Source organism: Anser cygnoides, chromosome 6 (assembly GCF_040182565.1).
Source record: "Anser cygnoides isolate HZ-2024a breed goose chromosome 6, Taihu_goose_T2T_genome, whole genome shotgun sequence".
In the NCBI taxonomy this organism is placed as follows: Eukaryota; Metazoa; Chordata; class Aves; order Anseriformes; family Anatidae; genus Anser; species Anser cygnoides.
This window is the reverse complement of record NC_089878.1, coordinates 6,333,464-6,351,449: the sequence shown is the minus strand read 5'-3', so window position 1 is coordinate 6,351,449 and position 17,986 is coordinate 6,333,464. Positions and strand designations below refer to the sequence as shown.

Genomic DNA, 17,986 nt, shown 5'->3' with positions numbered 1-17,986 from the left:
TTAGTTAAAAGAATAGAACATCTAAGAGAAAGTCAGTGAATCAGTTAAGCTGTTATCATAGGCCATTTATTCAGTGTCTGAAATACAGGTTAAAATCATCATAGCCTGTCATGATAAAATCACACTTAAGAAAACTATAGCCCTTTTCTAAAACAATAGAGAATAAAAGACAAACAGTTTGCTTGACTGGGGCAATAGGTTACCATTCACTGTGACTTCAGTTCTGAACTGATTATTTTTGGACTTTCATTCTCAGATCCATCAATAAAGGCTTTGGGAGTTGCCAAAATATCCAACCAAGAGAAAAGAGTCAGACTGAAAGGCCTGCATGCTCTTCACTAGTAAGTAGTTATCTTTAAAAGTTCTTAATCATCCATGTGGAGACAAATGTTAAATTAGCATTGATCTATCTATTGTGATAGATCGTAATGCTCAAAACTAGCATTTCAGTGCTATCATGATGACTCGGTCAGGGTGATGTTCCAGTTGTAGCCCACATTTTGGAAAGCAGTCACCAGTCAGCAATAATTTGCAAACCATCAGCTAATGATCCTCTTTCCTTACCACTAATTCCAGACCATTGTATAATTGTAAGACTATAATATCCAAATTTTATGGACTCTATGGCTTTTTGCATTCCCTCCTCAATAAAGAGAAAAATCTTGGAAACCTCAGAGTGATTCCCTCTGAATTTACTTGTGTTTCATCTGAAGAGTAAGTTCTTATATGCAACACCAAAAGCCTCAGTCTTCCCTTTAAGGTCTGTCCACACAGGATAAGTACTACACTGCTAAAATCTCCATCAGGAAAAACAAAAGTGAAGTGGAATATGTAAAATAGCATTTTTCAAAGCTTAATGCATGCAGAAGGGAGTAAGGGTCAAACAGTCAATGTCAAAGGACAAAAGGATAAAAAGGAGAAAGGGGACACCATGTAAATCTCTTGGGGAAACTTCACTAATATGAGTGCCAGAAGACAGTGCCATGGGAAAATACAGTGAGAACCCACTTAATAATGGACTGGACTGCAGGACTGTGTCTATGACTAAATAAGTCCTAAATGACTAAGTAAGTCCTTTCCATCTCTAATCTCTCCAATAAAACCTCTGCCCTAACATAATAGATATCTGTAGAGAAGCCAAAAAAAGAAAAAGATGTTTCCTCTAAAAAGGACTCCAGGGCCTTGAGGGAAATGAAAATGAAATGATTTTGGTTTGGAAGGAATTAACATTGTTATGGGCTGTAGAGACAATCAAAATCCCATAAATGAATTTAGTAATAGTAAATGCCTATCACCTGTAAAATTAAGGGAAGTTAGTTAGTTGCGTGACTTGAAAATACCTCTGAGACATCTCTTGAAGACTCATGTATCTTTCAGAACACAGTCCTTTGTTACCAGGCCCAAAGCTGCAAGTCATCAAGGAGACTTTACATCTTTTTTTTTTTTTTTTTTTTTTTTGGTCATGGAGTGGCTGATGGATTTTCAGGATTTGCCAGCAAGTTTTTGTTACAAATTTCCTAAGCTCATTTTCTAACATGTTAAATTTGTAATGCTGCTTTCCTGAGGCCCATCTAGTGTGTTGTTTCACAGGGAGTATAGTTACTGTGAGCTCATTGAAGTGTTCGGCATTAAAAAGAACTAGCTAGCACTGTCTCCTCCAAGAAGAATTAATACCTCCTATCTGACTCTTAGCATTGCTTTTTTTCTTTATGCAACTACGTGTGAGAGATTTATAGCCAATGTTCTACAGCATGCAACTTTTCATCCTATTCCTTTTTTGGTGTGGAAAAAAACAACAACAACAACAACTATACTCTATAATTCTGTATTACTCACAGCAATCTTTCATATTTAACCATTTTCTGACACTGATTATGGGTTTGATTTGTGCTTCAAACTTGCAGAGTCACAGGATTTCTCTTGCACTCACACTGGAATCAAATTCTGCTCAGGTTCTTTCCACGTATTATGAGCCACGCATTTCTTTGAAAGACTTCTCATAATACTGGCTTTTCCTTCTTGAACCTTTTTTTGAACATCCCTTCTCTCATTGCATCATATGAAGCATATCTGAGCAGATGTAGCAAGAGAGAAAACATCAAGAATACCTAGAAGATAGGAGAAATCTTACAGGAAGGTTTCACAGATTAGTAGAGCTCTCTGAAGTTGAAAGTTTGAGCCATTAGTAAAGGTAGAAGAAGGAAGAAGGAATTTGCAAGCAAAAGATGTAGGTATAAGTTCCATAGGCTTGGCTTCTATCTCTGTTTTGTTGTTGTTGTTGTTGTTTTGTTGTTGCTTTGTTGTTTTGTTTGTTTGGTTTGGTTTTTTGTTTGTTTGTTTTGCACATACAGAGTGAGATGAGAAACGTTTTTTGCTCAGGACTTGCATCCTCATTATTTTATTTATTATATCCCAGCAGCATGATGTGGTGTGCCAAGATCTCAATTGGAGCTCTGGCCCAATCTCCAAAAATTAAGCAAGTAAATGGATGCAAGTCAAGTTAGGGCTTTTCAGAGGGCTCAAAAGTGAATTAAGCTGTCCTGTAGATACTGACTCAGTCCATGTTGCCCTGCTTTCAGTAATCACTGAAATGAAATACAGTGTGACATTACTGACTTGGGCCCAGATCCCATCCAGCAATTCTTGTCTGCTTTTTTCATTCAAGCCACTGACCTCCAAGGGGGCTTTTCTTGTAAATAATGCTCTTTCAACTTCCCCGTTTCTCACCAATAACAGCCTTTTGGCTTGCTGGATCTAACAAAGCACTAAAAAGGTCCTTGAATAAGTTTTGTTTATGTCCATGGTAAACTTTGCCCAGGTGGTAAAATAAAAAAGTTATTTCTAGTAGCTCCGCTGACAAAAAGAGCAAGCCACGTGCCTGTCAGAACAATCACGCATCCAGAGCAGCTCTGAAGTTACACATAAACGAGTACTAAACTACCCTAAGCGTATGATGGATGATGCCTGGCAATTATTTTCTCCTTCCTATTACCACTGGGTAAGAAAAACTGGCATGAAGTATGCAGCTACAGTTGAGCAAATTTTTTAAATTTCATCTGGTTTAAATAACTAAATGCCTTTCTGTCATCTTGAAACTATCTTTATAAATTCTCCCAATATAGGGCTTTGAAATGATACTTCCTATTACCCAGTAAAATGGCATGTCTTGAATTGACAGGATGGGCAGAAAGAGAGCTTCTGTTTGCTATATCTTTACCTTCCTTTATGAAAGGGGTGGGAAAACTGGAAAGGCAACAAGGCAGCAAGAGCTATACAGGCACCATAAGACGCTCTATCAAACGACTCGCTGTTGATGTGAAGAACACACTGTTCACCAAAAAGGCAGTTTTATTTTTCACGGGGGTCATAAATTGCTCTTTGGTGCACCATATCTAAGTGTCGCATTTCTCACTGATGCTATTTTCTTTTAGAGTGTGTCATAAAAGCAGTCCCAAACCAACAACTATCTACCGCAGTCTTGTGTGGGATGTTCCCATGGCCTTCGAAGTTTCTTCCGTTCTTGGAAAGCAAATGCTACTGTTCACAGCAGTGTGTCCTCTACACCAGGATAAAGCCTGGCTCTTCAGGGTGAGGTGTGTTTTGGTTACAGGTTATGGCTCCTGGGTTGCTCAGCATCCCCACAGAGCTGAAAAAGGCTGCTCCAGCAGAGGGTACCTACCTAGACAAAGCAGCTGGTGACAAAAGTAAAAGGAGGTAACATGGAACAGGGGGAAATGTAGATAGCCACAGCACTTGATGGTGCACTCATTTCTCTCCGCTGTGGCCAAAGCATTTTTATCTGTAGTTCCGCCTACAAAAGATAAAGAGGCCATCTTCCCTGAAAATTAGCATCTATTATTTTGTTTGTTTATGGGGAACAAGGTGGAAAGAAAATCTGAGAATGGCCAGGAGCAGTGTTGGATCTCTGTCTCCAGGATGTCTTCGTTTCCAGGACTGTTGCACAGAAAGCACATTAGGAGCAGCTGGAAATTCAGATACATACGGGATGCATATGTTCCTGTTCCTGGAGATTAAATAGGATTTCAGGAAGGAAAGGGGGAGCCAATGAGGCAGGGAAATTGAATACTTTATAATGCTGGCATGCTTGGAGGCATTTTGCAACTTGATGAATTTCTCAAGTGATATGGGCAGAAATCCCTGTCCTGGCCAGCAGCATGGTGTCTGTCCCAGCAGTGCTGTGAATGTAATGCAAAATCCATCACAGCCTACTGGCATGGAAGGGTGCTCCTTGGCAACCTATAGCATCGAGTCAAAGCTCTCAGCCTATTCTTTTCAGAGACCATTATCCCAAAATAGGCTGAAGGCCTAAATATTGCTACTCCCACTACACACCATTCAATAATATTTCGAGTTTCAGCCTCCAAACGTAATATTTCGGAGTAAGATGCTTTGTTCATTCTCTTCAGATGGAAAAAACATCTTTCGTAACATTTTTTAGCCCAGCTTGTTCAGTCTGCCCTGAAGAGATTTCCAGAAAAGCTGTATCTGGACTTCTCCTCCTGGACTTGATGCCAAAGCCAGGCACATGTAACGTTGCCTCTCTCAGAAGGAAACGCTATAGGAAGGGAGCAGGTGCAAGGCCAGCTGCATAACAGAGTTTTGCTTTTACTTCCTTGAATGAGCCCCACAGTGGTGGCAAGGAGGGGAAAAAAAGAAAAGAAAACAAAACAAAACAGAACAACAAAAAAAAACCTGTCTGAAAGGCCATGTGATATTTGGTTCGGATTATCAGCAAACAAAATGTGGAAAACTGCTTTGAAAAGTATATGCACAGAAATGCTTCTGTAACTCAGCCCTTGTTCATGGGATATGCAGAGGGATTCTTCACAAGTGCATTGTCTGAAGACAGGAAATAGCTAATAAGATGTCTTTTTTTGCAACATAGCTAATATTAACATTAAACTTAAACAAGGCACATCTTTTTCATACACCTTTTTCACACACCTTAATTAAAGATGTAACAAGTTAATTAGTATTTAATCAGATTAATTAATGCATTTTGTATCAAAGGCCTCAGATATACATCGAAATTACTGGCTTCATTTTCAGTGTGACATTAAGGACTTGTTTCAGACCTAGATTGTATAGAGTCACCTAGTCAAAATGAAGTAGGGATGTTTGGGTGACTTGCTGCTGCTTGGTAGAAGTTATGCGGTTGCTGCAGTTTCTAAAGTTTAAGTACCTGGAGAAATGTACAGAATTCAGAGGAAATGCTTTATTCTTGTTTCACTAGAAGCACATCAGAACAGGAGCATTTGAGAAAAACAATGGAAAGGTGGATACATTACTGTGGCTAGATATGCTAAAGTCCAATCTTTAATAATTCCCTTCATAGGAATACATAAGGGATAAGTTGGTGTTATTCACTCTAGAAAGAAGAACTTTGATTTTTTTTTTTTTCATTTTATACAAATGTGCCCGTGCTTTTGTTGCTTCTTAAGTAACAGTAAACAGATCCTGTTAAGGACATGCAAAAGATGTATATATTATTTTTGTAATCTGTTTGATTTACCAGGGATAGCATCTCTATGAAATAGCAGCTTAAGGAGTAAGGGAATGGTCTTGGGCACTGCAACAGGAAAACACAGGAATTAAAGTTGTGGAGGAGAGGGAAGAGCTCAGCCAATCGCTGCCAAGTGTTTTTTCTATAAAGCTAAGAACGATAACTAGTCTATTTTTAAAAGCAAGCTGTACCTGTAAATAAACTCTATTAGGCAAAATATTTTAGTGAAGTAATTAAATGTCCCATTGGCTTGATTGCCCCTAATTGGGGGTCTCTGTATAATGTTGCATTGTGTGGTGTGGGTGTACCCATTCCTTTGCCCTCCAGTCTAGCCATATAATTGATTGATTGTTTTTAAGCCTCTTGGTAATTTATTTACTCTACAATATTTCCTCTTAATGTGGAAGAGAAAATAGAAAACTGCTAGAGGAGCTGCTCAAGTAATCTGTGATTTATATTATGTCCTTTCTTGATTTTTGTTCTGTATATAATCATCGTTGCAGCAGAAATAGATAAAAAATTCCACTTTCCAGTAATGAATTTCATAGTTATACATAGGTAAATGGCACCTAGGATGTCCTTCATCTAGGATATCCTTTGGTCTCTGCACTCCGTGCTATAATCTCTTCAGATCTGTCAATTTATGGCAAGAGGCAACACCTGGAAAGGAGATTTAGAGAGAAAACTGCAGCAGAAATAGCACTGGCAGTTCAATATACATCAATCACCCTTCCATGTCAGTGCTAAAACATTACCCTTTAGTACAGTATGAAGGGAAATAGTACTATTAGGGTGGCTGAGTAATATCGTCTCTTCCAAGTATCTTTATGCCAAGTAAAAGGTTGAAGATGCATAAGGTATTCTCAAAGCCTCTTCCTGTTGAAAGAAAATTGCCTTGGAATAGGATCTCTGTCAGACAGCTGCAGACTGCTCTCTGGAGAACACCTTCCAGGCTCCAGCACGCCAGCTGAGGATGGAGCCAAAGACAAAGGCTAGAGGAGCATGCCAGCAGCACAGCATTAGCATTATCCCAGTGCAGATGTTTGGAGTGGCACTGTGATCCACCAGCACAGGCTGAAATGTGGCCCAGGCTTTGTGATTTTTTAAGTTATATTGCAGTTGTGAAATGTGAATCAGGTGGACGTGAGAACCTTTTAATATTAACTTCGGCTACTGCTTTTTCTTTTTCTCTCCCAACACCCTAATTCCATGGGCTCTGTGTACTATGCATGCATGGCCTCTCCTCACAAGAGAAAGATAGTCAGAGACCTCCAAGCTGAAGATTAACAGAAATGGTCACGATGCATGTTTGTGATGCTCCTTGCAAGCTAATTAGCTTTGCTGAAAAGCAGCAGTTTTCAGCTTTGGCATCACCATTCTTGAGAAAAGCCATGTTTGGGAACCTCCACAGGTAATTCTGCATTCGTGCTGTATTCTGCATGATTGGTACTGGCTGGTTTTTCTCAGATACTATTCCCCCCATTTCGATGCATTATATTCTGCATCTAAACCGTCTCATGTCACATTGCTTGTGCTGTTCAGCCTCAGGTATTTAATTGCATTTCTGTACCAATGCATCATCATCCTGAAAGTTGCCACCAGTGCAAAGCAGATTAGAACAGGCACGTATAGACTTCTGATCTGTTGTCTCAAAAATTGGACAAGCCATATATAACTTTCAACACCTTGAGGGGAAAAATATTATAAGGTCTATGTGTGATTCTTAGGGTAACCAGAAGAAGGGTCATGGATAGTTGAAATTACAAAAATTCTCTATAACAATATCACAGTATTTCCAGAAAGATGAAGTGTAAAAATGGATTTCAAAACAGGTTGGTAGAACCTATCTCACTGAGAAGATGGTCTTGCTATACTGTCCAGTCAAAAGCTTTCCAAGCAACATAGATAATTTTTTTTCCACTGTTATTTCAACTATTTTTATTCCAATATGATATATTCACTAAATTAATACGCATGGTATACGTGACTATTGGCAGACTGGAAAGGAAATCTCTTTTATTAATGAATATCAGGAAAATCAAGCACAGATTAATCATCACCGATGGATTTTTAAATAATTTCCATCAGTAAAATAAATTGTTATTTAATTTTAGTTCTGTTGCTATAGCAGCTAATTGCTCTCATTATAAGGTTTTTCAATTAGCTATCTCTCTCCGTAAATAATACAATATTAAAACAGATTTTTCTGGATTTTAGAGAGGCAGCTGTGTATACAGAACTTGTGTTTTCTTTGCTCAGTTCATTTCCTGTTTCTGTAGAGTAACCATCTTCTTAATTGTAAGTTCAGGGATCATTTAGCATTTAAAGTTCTCTTTTGCTTTTAATTTCTTCTTGGTTTATTGCCTAAGACTGGACTTCAAGAAAATCAAATCAAGCACAGCAATTTTAGCAGCTAGACTTGCTGTATGATTTGTTCAACAAAATGATCAGGTAAGCCTGATATAGGCAATATAGGCATTAAAAACTTCTGTGCGTATTAACATTACATTTCAATAGAAGCTACTTTTTATTATTTCATGTTGGTGTAACCAAAAAGGTGCAGCTTAAAGCCCTCAGGTATTTAAAAAAATAAACAAAAATTTAATTAAGTCGTGTTTGATGATTAGTAGTATTTAAAGTACCAGTTTAAAAACTATAGGTCCTGAGAGGTTTGTGAAATGTCACTGGAGCATATATAACATTGGCCTGCAATAAGCCAATCAGATTTTATTTGCTTTTTCATATTTAAGACATTGATATAAAATCATTGCTTTAAGAGCCATTTAGCTATCCTGTCCTAAATTCAAAATTTATTATATTTGGAGTTAGTCTGAGTATAATGTTTAACTAAACTGTCAGCTTTTCAGCTTTTGAGAACACAAAGATAAAACTATTAACATTTCAAAGAGCATCTATTGAAAGTTTTAATTTACAAATCATTTTTAACTTCAACTTAAAAAAAAAAAAAAAGGAAAATTCATTTTTTCATTATCATTCCTGCTTAGGTTGTCAGTAAAGCCAAATGAAAATATTCTTTATTCAGAATACATGACAATATGCTGAGTTAATATGTCAAAAAAATGTCATAACAGCCCTCCAATAGCAGTTCTGTCAAAAATTGCTGACATAATGTTAAAACTAGTAGATTTTGCAAATTATCAAGTACATCTCAAAGTTAATTTTCATAACGCCCTTCTTCCTTTTTATAAATCAGAAACAGTTCTTTGGTATGTCCTTGAAACATTTGGTTTCACCTGTTGAAGTAAACACTTTCTGCCTCACCTAAAATGAGGCAAAACCTGATTTATGACATATTTAGCATTGACAAAAACTTATGATAACTAGAAGGAACCTAAAAATTGTTCAGCCCTGAGGACTTCTTTGAAGCATAATGCTAACACTTTCTAAAATCATTGTTATTTAATGTCTCACAAAAGCTGGCAGCACATCCCTGAAATACAACATGAGAAACTACAATAATTTTCATGCTTCATTTGTGTAGATATTTTGCATCAATTCTATTAAATTGAGTTGGGGATCCAGCCGCCCTGGATTAGGTTTTGAACAGCCCATAGTCAGGTACAGAAGGAGAGTGGAGAGAAGCATGACTGTAACTATTAGGCACATGAAAGAATTATCTATTATACTTTCTTACTATGAAATTATTCATAAATTTGGTCATTCTGTTGCCTACAGCTGACAATTACATACAACAATAAAGTAAGGAAGAAGAGGGCTACAGAAAGCTATTTCTAGGGTTAAGCTTCCTGAATGAGTAGTTGTAAATTTGGTTTTGGAGAAACAGCTGAGTCCATATGTGGGTACTCAGTGAAAAGAAAGAAGCTACATTTTGTGCAGGCTAGTTTGGAGGCTAGGAGGTATTCTACAGTTTGGAATTTAAATTCAGAGAAACAATGCAGGAAAAGCAAACGTCCAATGCAAGTTTCTCTAAAGAGCTTTTATTTTGTATTTTATTTACTTTGTGGAAGACATCACTGTTCTTCATGTGATTGCTATCTCTTTTATCATCTCATAAAATTAATAATTTTTGCTTTAATCTGTATGATATATATATAGAGAGAGTAATATATAGAAATTTCATCAATTTGCAATCTAATTTAATCAATTCCAAAGAAAACTTTCATATTCAAAGAAATGAAATGGCCTTTGTCTTAAATATATCTGCAAATAGGAGGAAATTCTTCACTGTAAGTGTAGTGAGGCACAGGAACAGATTACCAAGAAAAGCTGTAGATATCCCATCCCTGGAGGTGTTCAAGGCCAGGCTGGATGAGGCTTTGGGCAGCCTGACCTAGTGGAAGTTGTCCCTGCCCATGGCAGGAGGGTTGGAGCTAGATGGTCTTTAAGGTCCCTTCCTACCCACACCATTCTGTGATTCTATGATTGCTGTTTGATAATGATAAAATCTGCATATGGTATTCTAGATTGAGTTATCTTAATAAAAATATTGATTAATCCCAGCCATTAGAAAATAAAACCTTTATGCCAAATATTAAATATTGTCAATTACTTATGATACTTTTAGGAAAAGGAAAGGATTTTATTAATTTTTCTCTTTTATTGAGAACTCACTGATCAACTCTGCTGTATCACTAAAACCCTTTATTAGCCTATTCTGAAATTCAGCAGATGCAGAGAGGAATCAGAACTGTTCTGGTGTAGAAATAAATTTCCTGACATAAAAAGGAGCATCTGGTTTATGGAAAAGGAAAAAATAGTTAAGTGCATGGCTCTCAGGTAGAAAAGGTTAATATTCATAGGCTTAGCTTGTAATTTTGAGCTTCAATGGAGGTGATGATAAACCCACCAACTTCATAATGGAGAGTTTATAATTTATATCATTTCATGAGAAACACCAGGAGAAAAATGTGACTTGAACACAATTCTTTTGCTGTTTCTCAGTTATTGGAACAACGGAGTAATTTATTCAACCCTCTTGTAATTTTAACACACCCTCCATCATAAATCTGGCCACATCTGTTACTGACGCACAGGGACCTAGTCCCAACCTGTAAAATGTCATCTTTTATGCAGGTATATGGACCTCATGGCCTCCTCTCTTCACTGCTGTGCCTGTAGTCACCACTCAGAAGGACCAGCAAAATAGACTGTGTTTCCTGCTGCTATTATACATGGACACGAGGCTTGAAGGTACAATCAAACCTTTACAACATCCTACTGGCAAAAGAAGCCAATCTTTAAACAAGCCAGGTCTGGGTTGCCCTCATGTCCATGAGCACTGCTGCACCAGCCTGTGTGGACGACAGCTCACAAATGAAAATATATTTTGGTGTCGTTGCAAGATCTAAGCTGAAACCCACTGAAGTTCATGGAAGGCTCCCATTTGTTTCTGTTTAAACAGACATTTCCAAAATGAAGCACAGTGATTCTTTTAAATCAACTAATGCACCCTCTCACCAGCAAAGGGCTAGTCATTGTAGGGTTTTGCTCAGTCTGACCTTGAGAGCAGTATGTCAAGTAGCTGCTTCCCACCTGCTGAAATGGGGCAGGTAATAGGGTAGCTGAGGTGCCAGAGTAGGAGGAATTTCTGTCTTCACAGAATCACTGGTGCAGTAAATCATACATTAGGTTTAAATTAAATTGTGCTGAAATAAATTGATTGCTTTCTAAAAAAAGTTTACAGAATTACTAGACGAAGAAACATGAAATAAATGAGCTAATTACATGCCCACTTACCTCTGTGCTAAGCATGATAGATCAAAATGAATTTCTGTACACTTATTATAGGCATACCGTAGTTCTCTGGTTTACATAGCAGTCTTAATTATTTTGCAAACTATTTGATATTGTATTTTTTAAATTCTACTCCCAGTCTAAATTTTCTGGATTAGAAAAATCACAAGGACAGAAAGCTGGATCAAAGACTGCAGACAATGCATAATAATAAATAGGACCAAACTAGCAAGTGTGTGGGGAGGTAATAGTGAGTGAGCATCCAGAAACAACAGCAGCTAATATCATACCTCCATTAACAACTTCATACACTGTCTGAAACTGAAAGTAAACAGTGTCTCAACCATGAAGTGCAAAAGTTGCACCACATACAAAGAATTTGCTCACTGCTCTTGGTAGTGAAGAGCATGCTTTTTGCTTGGACCATAATTTCACTGATTCCTTGTTAATTTCCAGAGTGTTGATGTAAAGTTTAGAAACTTGTTATATATGATTTAAGTCCTTAAACTGATGGATTCCCTTCCTTTGTTCAGATCGTTCAGAATACAGACTGCATTCATCTGAAGTGCTTGAATTGCACTAAGCACAATCACCTCACAGTTTGTGGGAAATAGCTATATTATAAGAAGGAGAGATACATTAAGTTCTACAGTTACTCTGAGAAAACCCCCTTTAAGGAAACTTAACATTTCCACTTGTCATTTTTTCCAGCGATATGAAATAGTACACTGAAATCCCTGTAAAGTCTTGCCAGAGAGAGGACTTCTGAATTTCTACAGTAATGCAGGCTTTCACTGCATGCTGTGTCTATCCCATTGACAGATCAATTGAACCATGCACCACATTTTGTTTTAAACCAACACAGAAATTAATGAAAGAGCTGGTAGCCTTTATAAGAGGTTGGTGTAACTTTTGAAATGTCTCGGAATCACCAAGTATGTATCCATACAATGTGTAAACAAAGTTTTATTTTGCAAAGCTCTGTGATACAGCTGTTTCTCATTTTCATCTTGCAGATGCTATCTTGCTTACAGAGCAGCTTAGTTAAAAAGCTGTGTTGACTCATAAGGCCAAGATGTACAATATTCAGTTTTGGTTGAAAAGTGCGTAACTTCTTTATCATCCACAGGCAAAAAGCTTCATGCTAATAACCCCGATGTTTTACTAGGAGCAGAAGACTGTAGGTCTGAAAGTGGTGTCAAAACTCCCTTTTTGCGAAAAGCGGGCATAGTAAACTATAAAAGCCTGAAGAATATGCTTATTCATCTTATTTTTATGGAAAGTCTTGGTGACTCACTGCATTGGCAAGAGAAGAGGGTTTAGTTTAGTTATTACTGTTTGTAATTCACTTTTCCGTTAAGATGGAAACAAAACAGAAACAACATGTAAGATTCCCTGAGCACAAGCGAACATGCCTGCTGCCTCTCGGTGTTCGCATGCCCTTTGGGCGGAGGAGCAGGGGAGCTGCAGGCACATCCCTGAGTGAGTCAGTCACTAACTGTGAATGAGCTGTGCCTCGGACAAGAAGAAGAAGAAGAAAAGAAGTTTCATTCTCCCCAGGACAAGGACTTGGAGCGATAGAATTTCCCTCGTGGAAAAGTGAAGACATCACGTCTAATCACTGGGACATAATGACCCCAAGGAAGAGAGCCTGGTGGTCAACAGGGCAGAAGAAAACTGACTCCCATGTTCAGAAAAATAGAGAGGAAAAGTGACTGAGTTCAGGGCATGTGCAAAGAGGTCACGCGCCCAACCACAGCCAAAAGAAGGCTCAGGAGTATTGAGGCAAAGGAAGCAGAGATGTGAATATTAGCCTATTTTGCATGGATTTGTCTGTCTGAATGCACACAGATGTTCTCCAAGTGACTAATAAAAGACAAAACTCATGAATCCATATTTTGTTTGCTTTCAACCAATACATATTTCTGTAAATACTGCAGTGAATGAGATCTGAGAACAGATTTGCTCAAGCTCCTGGAGAATCAGAACTAGGCTAGATAATATAGATCTAGGGTAGGAGATGCAATTTCAATGATAGTAGTGACCAGGGAAGCTGTTCCCCTCAGTGTTGAGTGCCACAGGAAGAGTGGGAGCTGAAGATTGCTATTAAGAAAGCACTTTGCTGCACCAGCTTCTATACACAGCAAATTTGCACTTTCAGCTCTGCTAAGGTTGTGAAAGAGAACAACTTTTGTACTAAGAGATAAGAAAAGGAGTTATTCTCAGTAAAGAACTCACTGCAACTCTGTTTTATCTGTTGTTACCAAACCTGACTTCTGAAATTTGAGAGCTAGCAAGTCAAATTAACAATCTCTGAATTAGGTGTCAGTGCTTTCCCTAAGGAATGTAAACCAGCTTGCAGAGTTGAAACCTTCATGCTAACAGCATTTCCCCTTCACATCTCGCAATCCAAGTTTCTTTTCTCCTCAGTGAATTTGTTGTGTTCATGATTAAAGTGCAGGTTCCCTTTTTTCCCCTCTGAGTATTTCAATCAGTAGAACTTTGCATCTGAAGGAATAATGTAGGTTCTAGCTAAGACTTCCCACCTTTATTTTCAACTTTTACTATCCAGTACACAATATAGCATGGAGAATACCAAACCTTGGAGAAAGCAAAGGACCAAGATTGGTCAGTAATGCAACAAGATAAGTCTTCCAGAAATGCTAACAAGTAAACGCTTTAGCTAGGAGGATGCATGGGGGTACTGGTGGGCTGTGGAGTCAAACAAGTCACACAGGGACTTAATGGGGAAATAATTATATTTTTTGAGAGTACTTTACAAACACTAATTATGTATTACTCCCTAATTTTCCAGGTGAATACAAGGAGCTAGAAACAGATTTATCATCTTGCTAACATCCTGGAGCAGGTCAGCAGCAAGCTTAGCAGAAGGTCTTTTGAGTTTTCAATCTTTATTGATTATCACACATCTTAAAGCCTACGTCTCTCCCTATGCGCCCAAGAATGAATACCTGTATTCACATGAAAGAGGGCAAAGGAAAGTTACATAAAAAGATGTATTGGAAAGGTACCAACCAGTTTAGTTAAGAGTGCAAGCCTTCTGTGTATCCACGTTGTTAGTTTTTTTTCACTTTCCCCTTCACTGTCCTGAAGTAAAAATGATGTTGGACTCAGTTTCATTGGAAAAGAGGAGATCTCTTTGATAAGTTTACACATCGTTAGTCATTGCATCTGGGAGGTAAGTTGCCCTTGGCTTTCTGCATCTGGCCCCAGTGTAAGCAGATAAAGACAAATGCCTTCCGAATGCCAGGACTCCACAAGCACACAGCCCAGCCCACCACGGCTCTTATATTTCTCGTTGCAATCTCTTCAAAAGATGCTGTGCTTTAGAAGAGCCAAGTTAATTATTTTAAAAGTTCCAATAGTTTATTTTTCAGTAAGATTCTCAGACATATGAATCACCAGGAATAACCGTAGTTCAGGAAAAATTTCTGGGAGTTGGACGTAACTGCTAACACTTGGTCAGAGTCAATTACAGGGGACCTGGAGGCAAAGAAAAAGGGAGAAGCAAGGTTTTGCAGTACCCTCTGAGCACACAGGGAAAAAAAAGAGAAAAAGAGGCATCTTGGCTCCATTGGGTGTCATAAATGAAAAAAAAAAAAAAAAAAAAGCAAAAGCTTCTGACCCTGGTTTCATTAAGCTCTTTTTCTTAAAACAGAGCACTTGCATGCATGTATACTGAACACTGCTTGAACAATATAAGCATGTGCTTAAGAGATTTGCCAAGAGGGGAGAAATTTTGGTTGTTTTGTTGCATTTTTCTTTCTCTGTGTTCAATATTCCTTATTATATTATATTATATTATATTATATTATATTATATTATATTATATTATATTATATTCCTTCTTCCAAATGAAGGGATACACCCTCAAATGACCAGTGTCTTAGAGATACATTCTTGAAATGTAGCAGTCAGTTCATAGAGCTCACGTTTCTGTTTTGAACTAAAGCAGAACTGGGTAGACCAAAAGAACAAGGGAGCTGAAGTGATTTTCTCAAGCTTTTATACTGGTACAAGCTAAGCCTTCATATTAGTCATATAAAATCTGTGCCTCTAATAAAAAGTTCAAGCAACAAAAAGTAGTTTTAATATTGAGTAGAAGCAATAAAAATGAGAACACAGTTTATCTACACCAGCAAAATATGTTTCTGCACAGAACAGAGCATTCACAGGGTTCGTGGTAACAGTATATGGAACCAATTTATGCCTGGCAAGGAAAATAAAAGTATAACATTTCTTTTGCGAAGTTTTTTCCATATTCACTCCAACAGCATTTGTCATTAGTTACATCTGTGACAAAAACATCACTTAAAACAGGCTAGGAAAGGGAAACCTTGGCTAGCTTACACTATTACTTCATCTCTAGGGTTTGCCCCAGTGCACTTTTCCAGTAATTTGATATTTGGAAAGGCTTTGCATTGTCTTATATAAAAGAAGTTACTATAATAGCATCCCCATAATCTGTGGAGGATCTATTATTCTTTCATTGTTAAAAAAATTACATCCATTAATTTGATAATAATATAGCGGTTAGCCCACATAGATCAGTCATACTTGTTTATACACCAGATTAATTACCAACTTCTCTTGGTTTAGGCTCTTAACTGGGGTCCATCCCTGTCGTTGCAGACTGAAGGTTCTGTGTTCGCTGTTGTCATTGTGGTTTTATGGAAAATATAAACTGATTCCCAGAGTGGTAACATGATTTCATTTGTAATTGTTTATGAAAATTGCATCTGTAATGAGATTATAAAAATGTGAACTGCTGTAATATTATTTCATACTCATGTACAATCCACAGAAAAGTTTTAAAAACAAAACTGAGTCAATTGTGTGTATTTCATTACTGAAATGATTAAAAACTTTCATTACTTATATTACTAAAACACAAAACTGATTTTTCCTTTAAAAAACAAACAGGCAAAAACTACAACAACCAATTCAACGTTTTTTCAATGAGACTTGACAGCAGCCAGTATCATTCCTTGCTGAAATATGTTATATACTTATGAGCTGTTTGCTGTTACATGTAATTCAGTGAGGATGAAATGCAGAAGCAAATCTGAGAGAAGGACTAGGTAACCAAGCAATTTGCACAGAAATGCCTAATGTTAAATGTCACCCTTGAGAGTCCTCTCATCTGTGAATCCTTAGTGAGAGGAAGAACTCTGAAAAGAATAGGATTTAATACATTTAATATTTCCTGTGCTTAGTTTTATGTAACTCCCTGTTCTCATGTGTAAAAAAAAAAAATAAATAAAAGGCTCTTAGAAAATGGGAAATCCACAAAATAGTAAAAAAAAAAAAAACAGGCAGTTCTGATTAAAACTCCCTGTTGTCACCAAGGAAGAAAGCCAGCTGGTCTAACACAATGGAGTAAATGAGACACAGGGTAGCTACAGGGACACATCAAAAAAAAAAAAAAAAAAAAAAAGAGGCAGTGGAAGAGGAGGGGATTCTGTATACCTCAGACTATACCTTTTCTTCCTCTCAAATTGCAGTTCTGAATTCTGTAGAGTGGCTGTATAATGAAAACACCCAAGTGTGCAAGACCCTCAAGCTGGAGGACAGTTGGGCTCCTGCAGCAGTTGTAGCTCAAGGTCAGCTGTAGAAGAGCTACATGGCCTCTAAATCACAGAGCCAAATATCGGCAAAGTGGGAAGGTCATTTTAACTTATTTTGTGCATAGTAGCTTGGCTGTCTTTCTTTTCACCCTTTCCTTGTTCTTATTTATATTCTGCAATGACAGATGATTTATTTTCCTGGGAATTCCTACTGCAGGAAGTCATTTGTTTTTATGCAGATTTCCTTACTTTCAAATGAAACCTTGCTGTTCAAGGCACCACTTTTCAGATGACAACAATGCTTACTGCAGTAAGCTATATAACAAGAAGTTCAAAATACTATAATATTATAAGGGCTGCCCCAACAAATCTGACTACTCTGAAAATTCCTTGACCCTCAGTATATAGGCCGAGTGTCAGATAATGTTTTTGTAATCCCTGTTGAAAAAAAAATAATCCATTTGCTCTGCTTGAGGGTGAAATTAGGCATTTTCATTTCAGAGGACTTAAACAGTCTTATGAAACTGTCTACTGAGAACAAAAGAAAGTGTACTTTTTAATCCATCTTCTATAATAACAGCTAATATATAATCAGGACATGACAATAGTGAAGAAACAAACTACAAATGAAAACAAGTAGAATCCAAAGATAATTAAATTCATACTTTTGTAGTAAAGAGTTGAACTTTTCAGCCTGTTGTGGTGCAAAGTATGGAATTATCCATATCTACATTATACTACGCTAGAGAGAAAGGTTGGTCTACCAGATTCCTTATTCATCAGCACAAATGCTCATATATTGAATTAAAATTACAATTATGCTAAATCTGAAGCTGCCTCCAGAAATGAACGCTTGGTATAAATGGAAGCATATGTACTGCTCTGTTGTCTCTAGTCCTATCCCAAGAGTACTGTTATGTTTTTGATGATCTTTTGTGTATGTACAGATGCTGGTAATACCAACATTACTAGAATTCACTGTTTCTTATGCCATCATTGATGACAGTGTTGAAGTGCAAAGTGAGTTCAATTTTCACCAACTGCACTTTTATTTTTTCCCTATACTTCTAAGCAGGTGTCTAGAAGGAAACTTTCCCCATGGCATTCCAAGATCTCTCAAATTAACTGAAGGAACCTTGGAGAAATATTGTACCTTTTG

At 37.4% G+C, this 17,986-nt stretch overlaps 1 long non-coding RNA gene across 1 annotated transcript in view; it reads left to right on the top strand.

Moving 5' to 3' along the window:
- LOC136791140 (uncharacterized) overlaps positions 1-17,672 on the top strand; it is a 29,843-nt gene extending 12,171 nt beyond the window's left edge. Inside the window, exons 2-5 of the long non-coding RNA XR_010832498.1 lie at positions 257-341; positions 3,432-3,593; positions 10,580-10,696; positions 14,055-17,672. This is a non-coding gene — a long non-coding RNA (uncharacterized lncRNA). The remainder of the gene's footprint in view (positions 1-256; positions 342-3,431; positions 3,594-10,579; positions 10,697-14,054) is intronic.
- The last annotated feature ends 314 nt before the right edge of the window (positions 17,673-17,986 follow it).